Below are 9,964 nucleotides of genomic sequence, written 5' to 3' on the forward strand. Positions count from 1 at the left end.
TCTGGTGGTCGCTGTTCTTCGCTCGGTTCCAGTTTGAGCTCCACTACCGCCTTGCCGACAAGAATGTGTGGGACGATGCCTTGTCTAGGTCGTTCGAGACAGAAGACACTGTGGAGGCCCCACAGAATATCATTGACCCCTCCTGCATCATCTATGTCAACCCTCTGCAAGTTAGAGACATTCCCCCGGGGAGGACCTTTGTGCGTCTGGCAGACAGAGGAAGAATCCTTCACTGGGGACACAGTTCCAAGCTGGCAGGTCACGCCGGTGCCCGTAAGACCCGAGACCTAATTGCCCGTCAGTTCTGGTGGCCCACGCTGCCCAAAGACATCACAGATTTTTTCTCCTCCTGCACGGTGTGCGCAGAAAATAAAGTTGCCCACTCCAGACGAGCTGGTCTGTTCCAGCCACTGCCTGTGCCCCATGCCCCCTGGTGACATATTGCTATAGACTTTGTCACGGACCTGCCTCTCTCTGCTGGATGCAGTCTGGGTGGTGGTGGATAAATTCTCAAAAATTCGCATTTTATTCCACTGACTGGTCTGCCTTCTGCTTCCCGACTGGCCGGCCTCTTCATCCAACACATCTTCCATCTGCACGGCTTGCCCCTGCATATTGTCTCGGATCATAGTTACATAGTTAGTACGGTTGAAAAAAGACATGTCCATCAAGTTCAACCAAGGGATGGGAAAAGGGAAGGTAAAAATAGAATATTTTTTTGTTCTAGGAAATTATCTAAGCCTTTTTTAAAGCCATGTACTGTCCCTGCTGTGACCAGCTCCTGCGGTAGACTATTCCATAGATTCACAGTTCTCACAGTAAATAAGTCTTGTCCCCTCTGCAGGTTGAACCTATTTTTCTCCAGACGGAGGGAGTGCCCCCTTGTTTTTTATGGGGGTTTAACATGGAACAGGATTTCACCATATTTTTGTATGTGCCATTAATATATTTATATAAATGAATCATGTCCCCCCCTTAGTCGTCTTTTTTCAAGGCTAAATAGGTTTAACTCTTTTAATCTTTCCTCATAACTGAAATTCTCCATGACCCTTATTAGCTTCGTTGCTCTTCTTTGTATTTTTTCAAACTCCAGGGCATCCTTTCTATGAACTGGAGCCCAGAACTGAACTGCATATTCTGTATGAGGCCTCACTAATGCTTTGTAAAGTGGTAATATTACATCCCTGTCTCGCAAGTCCATGCCTCTTTTAATACACGACAATATCTTGCTGGCCTTTAAAGCAGCTGATTGACATTGAATGCTATTATTTCGTTTATGATTTACAAGTACACCCAGATCCTTCTCAACAAGTGAATCCCCCAGTGTAGCTCCCCCTAGGACATATGCTGCATGCAGGTTGTTGGTACCTAGATGCATAACTTTACATTTATCTACATTAAACTTAATTTGCCAACTGGATGCCCAAACACTCAGTTTGTTTAAATCCGCTTGCAATTCACGAACATCTTCCATAGACTGAACTATATTACATAGCTTGGTGTCATCTGCAAAAATAGAAATAGTGCTATTAATCCCATCCTCTATATCATTAATAAATAAGTTAAATAATAGTGGTCCTAGCACTGAACCCTGGGGTACACCACTTATAACCGGGGGACCATTCAGAGTAGGAATCATTGACCATAACTATCTGGATACGGTCCTTGAGCCAATTCTCAATCCTATTACAAACTATACTATCTAAACCTATAGTCCTTAATTTTACCCATTAGACGTTTATGAGGGACATTGTCAAATGCCTTTGCAAAGTCCAAAAACACTATATCCACAGCGGCCCCTCTGTCTAGGCTTCTGCTCACTTCTTCATAAAAACATATAAGGTTAGTTTGACAACTTCTGTCCTTAGTAAAACCGTGCTGGCTGTCACTTATAATACTATTTGTTGTCACATAATCCTTTATATAGTCCCTCAATAGCCCCTCAAACTTTTTCCACACGATGGATGTTAAGCTTTCTGGTCTATAATTACCCAGGGAAGACCTAGAGCTCTTTTTGAAAATAGGTAACACATTTGCCCTGCACCAGTCCCTTGGCACTATACCAGTCACTAGAGAATCTCTGAATATTATGAAAATGGGGACTGAAATAACTGAACTAAGTTCTTTAAGAACTCTAGGGTGTAACCCATCTGGTCCCGGGGCCTTGTGTACATTTATTTTATTTAATTTATCTTGGACCATATCTACATTCATCTAATTCAGTATATGAACTGATATATTAACAGCACTGGCACTATATCAGCTGCTCTTTCTTCTGTTGTATATACAGAGATAAAGAACCCATTAAGTAACTCTGCCTTCTCTTGATCCCCTGTGACCAACTCCCCATTACCACTATCTAAGGGTCATACATGTTCAGACCTTGGCTTTTTTGCATTGATATACTTGAAGAATTTTTTGGATTTGTTTTACTATCCTTGGCCACCTGCCTTTCATTTAGTATTTTTGCTAATTTTATTACATTTTTACAGATTTTATTACGCTCTTTATAATTTAAAAAGACTACAGCTGTACCCTAAGATTTGTATTTTTCAAATGCCCTTTTTTTGTCATGTATTGGCCTTTTTACAGAAGCTGTAAGCCATGTGGGGTTTAATTTTAGTTGTTTATACTTGTTACCTATAGGAATACATTTTGCACTATAATTACCCAAAGTAGATTTGAAAATCTCCCATTTATCATTTGTACCATTATTTGAAATTAGTTCTTCCCAGTCTATATCCTGAATTGCAGCCATCATCCTGGAGAAATTGGCCTTCTTAAAGTTAAAGGAACAGTGTCATCACAAATTATTTTTTTATATGTTAAAGATGTTAGTGCTTTATTAAAAACGTTTATATTCATTTGTGTGTTTGTGTTTTACTTTTTCTTATTTTTACACTTTTTCTTCCCTATGGGGGCTGCCATTTTTTGTTCCATTTCTGTGTGTGTCGATTAACGACACATACAGACATGGAATACGGCAGCCACAGTCCCATAGGGACTGCGAACGGCTCCCGTCCCATTGACTTCAGTGTACGGCGTCTGTGTGGGAACTGCGCATGCGCCGCTCCCACACAGTCCAATTCGAAATTGGCGCCGTCCGGCGCCATTTTCCTGTGGACCGGAAGTCGCGGCCGGACAGTAATATTACTACTTCCGGTCGCGGCTTCCGGATTTGTGCACTTGGACCAGCGGCAGCAAACGGAGCGGACGGGCCGGAGGGAGCCGCGGCGGCAGGAGCAGGTAAGAGATTTCAATGTATGTTCGTGTTTGTGTGTGTTTACTACTGTATGTAAACCTACTACACTGTGTGTTAGCTCAAAAAATGGCGACACACAGTGTAGGAGGTTACACCGTTCAAACCCCTCGTTTATCCCGGCACTAGCCAGGATAAAGGAGGGGGGGATGCTGAGAGCTCACTAGAGCGAGGGCTTTTTACCCAATTTTGCAAAGCTGCAATTTTGGGGATAGCTCCATCTAGTGACCAAAAATGGGTAGTATTATAAATTAGAATTAATTTATAATATTTCCTGACTCGTGAAAAAAATAAAAAAAATTTGAACAATGTTTAATCACCCACACACTAAATGTTTAATTTAAAAAAAAAAAACATGTTTTTCTGGCAACACATTCCCTTTAAGTGTTTTTGCCCTCCCAGCCTGTGTTTGTTTTTTACAGTATAGGTAAAATGTAACTATATTGTGATCACTGTTACCAAGGTTTTCCACGAACATTGACATTTCCAACAAGCTCTGCATTATTAGAAATGACCAGATCCAACAGAGCTTCACCTCTAGTCGGGTCTGCCACAAACTGGCCCATACAATTTTCCTGCAACAAGTTGAGGAAATGTCTCCTATTTGCAGTTGAAGCCGAACCATGATGCCAACTAATATCCCGGTAATTAAAATCTCCCATTATCACTACAGTACCAGCCTGTGCAGCCCGCTCCATCTGTTTGTATAGCTGACCTTCCATCTCCTCAGTTAAATTGGGGGGTCTATAGATTACACCAAAAGTAATTTTTTCAGTGTTTACCTCCCTTTCTAGTTCTACCCACAAGGTTTCAACCTCCTCACAATCTTCACCCTCTAATGTCTCTTCCACACTCACCTTCATATCACTTCTCACATACAGACATACACCACCACCTTTCCTATTTGTCCTGTCTTTCCGAAAAAGTGTAAAACTCTGTAGATTTACAGCCCAGTCGTGTGAAGAGTCTAGCCATGTTTCAGCAACACCAACTATATCTATATTTTCTTCCCGTATCAAGGCCTCCAGCTCCCCCATTTTGTTTGCTAGACTTCTGGCATTTGTGAACATACACTTTAACTTGCCTTTCAGTTTTTCACTTTCATTATCAGAAATGTGATTATTTGAGATTATTTTGGCACTTATATTTTCATTTTCAATGCTGTTTTGTAACAAAAGGAACTCCCTATCCTGTTGTGTAGTCCTCTCCCGACAGTCTGTTTCTCCCCCACCAATATAGTTTGACCCCTCTCTAACCTGACTACCCCTTTATTTTCTACATTGACCTCCCTCCTCAGCCCTAGTTTAAATACTCTGCCACCCCAGCTCGAATTCTCTACCCCAGCACAGCGAACCCCCTTCCATTTAGGTGCAAATCATCTACAGAATACAGTTTGTACCCCAATGAAAAGTTAGCCCAGTGCTCTAGGAACCCAAAGCCTTCTCCTCTACACCAAGACTTAAGCCATGCATTTAACTCCCTGAGCTCCCGCTGTCTTTCCTGTGATGCTTATGGCACAGGCAGTATTCCTGAGACTACAACCTTGGAGGTCCTTCCCTTCAGCTTGTAGCCTAGTTCTTTAAAATTATTCTTAAGGCTAGTCCACCTTCCATTTATTCTGTCATTGGTACCTACATGGACCATGATAGCTGGATCATCACCAGCTCCTCCCAGTAATTTATCCACCCGTTCCACCACATGCCGAACAGGGAGACAGCAAACCATTCGGTTGAGGCGGTCTTGGCGACAAATTATTCTATCTATCTTCCTGATAATAGTATCCCCTACAACTAGCAATTGTCTTGGGTTACCTACATTTCTATCCCGCCGACTACTAGCTGGGCTGTTATCCCGTTTGTTAGGGAGATCAGTATCCACTATGGCTGCCATTTCTGAGACCGACACCCTCGCATCATCACTCAACCTGGCAATTTTGCTTGGAATATCAGAAACAGGATTGGCCTTCCTTTACTTTGACCCCTGCGGTCTCCTCGGTGTGGAGTTGGACTTTTCCTCGGCCTACCATCCCCAGTCCAATGGTCAAGTCGAGAGTGTTAATTAGAGTATGGAGAACTATCTGCGGCACTTTATCTCCAGGCAGCATGATGACTGGGTGCAGCTGCTTCCTTGCGCTGAGTTCGATTACAACAACCATACTAGTGAGTCCACCACCTCCAGCCCATTCTTCATTGTCTACATCCAACATCCACAAATACCTCTTCCTGTTTCCACTATGTCCCAGGTGCCTGCAGCTGACTCTACTTTCAGGGACTTTCTGCAGATATGGCAGCAGACCCGATCTTCTATTCTGCTGGCGGTCGACCGCATGAAGAGAAAGGCAGACACAAGAAGACGAGAGCCTCCCCAGTTTCTTCCAGGCACTAAGGTCTGGCTTTACTCCAAGAATATCCGGCTGAGGGTGCCATCTTGCAAGTTTGCTCCCAGGTTACTCGGACCCTTAGAGATTCTGCTGCAGATAAATCCGGTCTCTTACAAGCTTCGGCTGCCTCCCACCCTCAAGATTCCAAACTCCTTTCACGTCTCTCTGCTGAAGCTTGTGGTTCTTAACCGCTACTCCAAGACTCCTAGTTCCGCAGTGGCTCCTAGCGGCTCATCAGGGACATTCAAGGTGAGGGAGATCTTGGAGAGAGTAGGAGGAAGAACGTTTTATTTGGTGGATTGGAGGGGATTTGGCGCAGAGGAGAGGTCTTGGGAGCCAGAGGGAACATCAATGCCCTGCCCTCGAGAAGAAGTTTCTCTCCCACTCTGGTCCCAAGAAGAGGGGGCGTAAGAGGGGGGATACTGTAACGTCTAAGGCTGCGGACCGTCCTCCTGACTTAATCTCTGATGGCCGCGGCCATGATGAGCGAGTTCCCGGTGGCATCTCCCCCCTGGGAGACGCCGACACTCACTTCCTGGTCCGGACACTGTCTCCCACAGGGTGCAAAGCCTTAAAGGGCCAGTACGCGCACATTTGCAGAATAGCTGCAATTAGCCCAGAATGCCCCTGACTATAAAAGTTACTCTGCCCTCTTGATCATTGCCTGAGCGTTGTTGTGTTACCTTAAGTTTGCCCTTGAAAATGGTCTCCTAGTGTTTTCCAGTTCCCATTGTTTCCCATTCCTGCTGCCTATACCCTGTATCCCGTGCTACCGTGCCTCTATGCCTTCAGGATTTGGAGTCGTGCTGTGCCCTCCCCTGCATTTATTGTGTCGCAGCCCGCCGGGTGTCTGTCTACTATCGGAGCCTCATCTTAGCCTGAAACCACCCCTACTGTCTACATTGCCTCAGGTACCCTTTCAGAACTATAGACATTGCATTATACCTGTTTGGCCAGCTGCTATCCCGCTACGCGGTACGGCCCACTGGGTCCACACCACGAGCCCTGACAGTTGGGTTTTAATGCTTTATGTATTGTATACTATTAAATAGATTCAAACTGTATATTTAGCAGTTTTATACATTAACAAAATAAAAAAATTACTTTGCAACCATGCAAAACCTGGAAACCTACATGCTGCTTTATCCGTCCTATCACGTATTTCTGCTTCTGGAATCTTGCCGCTGAGTATTAAATTATTTTCTCCTGGTAATATTTCAATATTGTTTGTTACAAAGTTTTAAATAAATTGATAATGGATGATTTCTACCTCTCAGGGCTGAGTGCTATGGGAACCAACCGAAGAAAAACAGGTTAATTCAGTTGTTAGGGATTTACAAGGATTTACAGTAATTTGGTTCAGCGGGGAAGAGAGCAAGATTGTTATGGAATCAGCAGCATCAATTACCTTTGCATCAGTAACTTTGTCGATAGCCGTGAATTAATGGGCATGCTGTCTTAACTCTGCTGTTTCTGTTACTGTACCACTAATAGCCATGCTTACAAAGAAACCTTAAGCCTTAAATTAACTATTTTAATGTGTGCAGTAATGATGGGTTATGGATAGAAAAGAAGAGATTTGACATCAGAACCTACTATAACTCGTAGTATTTTATGCAGTTTGCTTACTTTTTATTTGCTTTGTTAGTTTATTCTTTTGTGGCAGAAGGAATGTGCTCAATTTGTGTGTGTCACTGATACAACTGATATTGTATATTTTTATCGGTTGAGTAGCTCAGCTAGTTTTGCCTAGATTGCAGGCAAAGTACAGAAGAAAATCAATGGTTATTGACAGTATGAACAATATTCATTACGTGACGACCGAATGGCTGGCTTGTTTGGTGCTGTCACTTAATCCAATGGTCCACATTTATTATGGATTTAACACCAATGTCTTGCCTAAACTGCGCCACTTAAATGTCGCAAGGAATAAAGTGCAACATTTTAGCAGTAAAATCTTCTACTTTTTTCTTTGCTTGCCAAATTTAGTAAGTGACAAGGTAAGTGGGCATGTTCTCCAAAGGAGACATATCTTACGCCAGATTTATTATTTAGAATAGGAGGAAATTGTGCAAATTTTTCCTCATTAGCAGAGAGTTCAAAATGTGCCAAAATTATCAAGAGGTGTATAACTTTTAATACATTTTTCGCAAAGCACTCCAACTGCCTCCTTTACTTGGACTGGACTGTAAAAAACGGCAGTCTTAGTAACTATGACCAAGGACTTCAATGAGTAAAGGTCCAGTGACCACATGATGTAAAAGCCTAAAGGCCCTTTTTCATGGGCCAATTATCGGGCAAACGAGCCTTCATATGAACGCCTCTGCCTGATCATTGCCCTGTGTAAACAGGGCAATGATCAGCCAATGAACAAGCAAAAGCTCATTCATCGGCTGAGCGTGTTTATGAAGCAGAAAATATTTTCGTTGTTGGCAGCACATCTCCCTGTGTAAACAGGGATGATGTGCTGCCGACATTATGGTAAATCATGGGGACGAGCGATCGGTAACGATCTCTCGTCCCCATGCGTTACTGATCATAGCTCGTTGTGCAAAGAGCAAACGGACGCCGTTCAACAAGCTGTCTCGTTTATCGGCACTCATTGTTGCGGCAAAAATTGGACCCTTAGGCTATGTGCACAATACTGCACAATTCTCAGATGTCCATGTAATAAAAACAAGAGTAGCTTTTTGTTTTCATCCATGTGAAAAGAGCAATGAAAAATTTGTGAACAAATCTTGTGCAGACTTTTCTTGTTATCTGTACTAATCTTCTGCTAAGGTCAGGCAGCTGATACAACTTTCTAAGGGGCCGTTCACATATGTCAGTTGCCCCTGTTAGTTTACCTCCGGCGTGTTGCAGAAGAGTCGGAGGGAAACTGATGCTAGAACGGATCCCATAACTTTCTATGGGATCTGTTCTGGCACATGGGAGATACGTTGTGCTGCTATACGGCGCCGGACCTGTGCAGGAGCAGGATCCAAAAGTGTTACCTGCAGCATTTTTGTGTATGGCTCCCTGGGAGGTCTGGCACTGTATCCTATTTAATCTATTGTTCCCAAGTTCAACGCCGGGTACTGCCGCATCCACCTTCTGGCATCACCCAGTGTGGGAATTCCCGGCCAGAGCATTGCCGATGCTCTGGCGAGGGAGCAGGAGCGGAATTTAGTGGCACCCATGCCCCCCTGTATATAGCCACTGTATCTCCCTCTAGCAGCGTACTCTCTGGACAGAGTGTTGCCGACGCTCTGCTGGCCGGGGATTCCCTCCAAGAGGAGCCCTTGATTCCACAGTCCATATATGGACAGTGTCGTCAGGGGCCACACCTGGAGCGGGATCCCCTCCCTGCCAGCAGAGCGTCGGCATCACTCTTGTCGGAGATTACGCCTCTAGGGGTAATCACTGACGTCACTGTCCATATATGTACTGTGACATTAGGGGCTCCACCTGGAGTGAATCCCCGGCCACAGCGTTGGCAATGCTCTGGCTGGGGATTCCGCTGCTAGAAGGAACTTCAGTGGTGCTATCTACAAGGGAAGGGGGGTATTGCTATATACAGTGGGGGTGGCACTATCTACAGGGGGCGCTGTGTGGTGCCATCTACAGGGGCGCTGTGTGCTGCTATCTACAGAGGGGGCTGTGTGACGCTATCTACAGGGGGCGCTGTGTGGCACTATCTACAGGAGCCTCTGTGATATTATCTACAGGAGGTACTGTGGTATTATCTAGAGGGAACTGCGACATTATTTACAGGCATTGTCTATGGCACTATCTACAGGGGGGACAGAGTGAGTGGCACTATCTACAGGGAGTAGTATGAGTGACACTATCTAGAGGGGGAACAATGTGTGGCGAAACATTTACAGGGGGCGCTGTGTGGTGCCATCTACAGGGGTTGCTGTGTGGCGCTATCTACAGGGGGCACTGTGTGGCAATGTCTACAGGGGGCTGTGTGACATTATCTACAGGGGCATTATATAGAGGGCACTGCAGCATTATCTACATTGGGGTGTGTGGCACTATCTACAGAGGGCACTGCGGCATTATCTACAGGGGGGTAAGTGGCACTATATACAGAGGACACAGGACACTGGCATTATCTGCAGGGGTTCTGTGGCAATATATACAGTGGGTGTGTAGCACTATCTAAAGAGGGCACTGCAGCATTATCTACAAGAGGTGTGTGGCACTATAAACAGAGGGCACTGCGGCATTATCTACACATGAAATTCATCTGTTTTTAAAAATTAGTCAAAAACGGAAACACGGACACGGAACGGATACAAAACAGATGCAAAACGGCTGTTAAAAACGCACCTAGATGG

This window comes from Rhinoderma darwinii, chromosome 1, assembly GCF_050947455.1.
Source record: "Rhinoderma darwinii isolate aRhiDar2 chromosome 1, aRhiDar2.hap1, whole genome shotgun sequence".
NCBI lineage: Eukaryota > Metazoa > Chordata > Amphibia > Anura > Rhinodermatidae > Rhinoderma > Rhinoderma darwinii.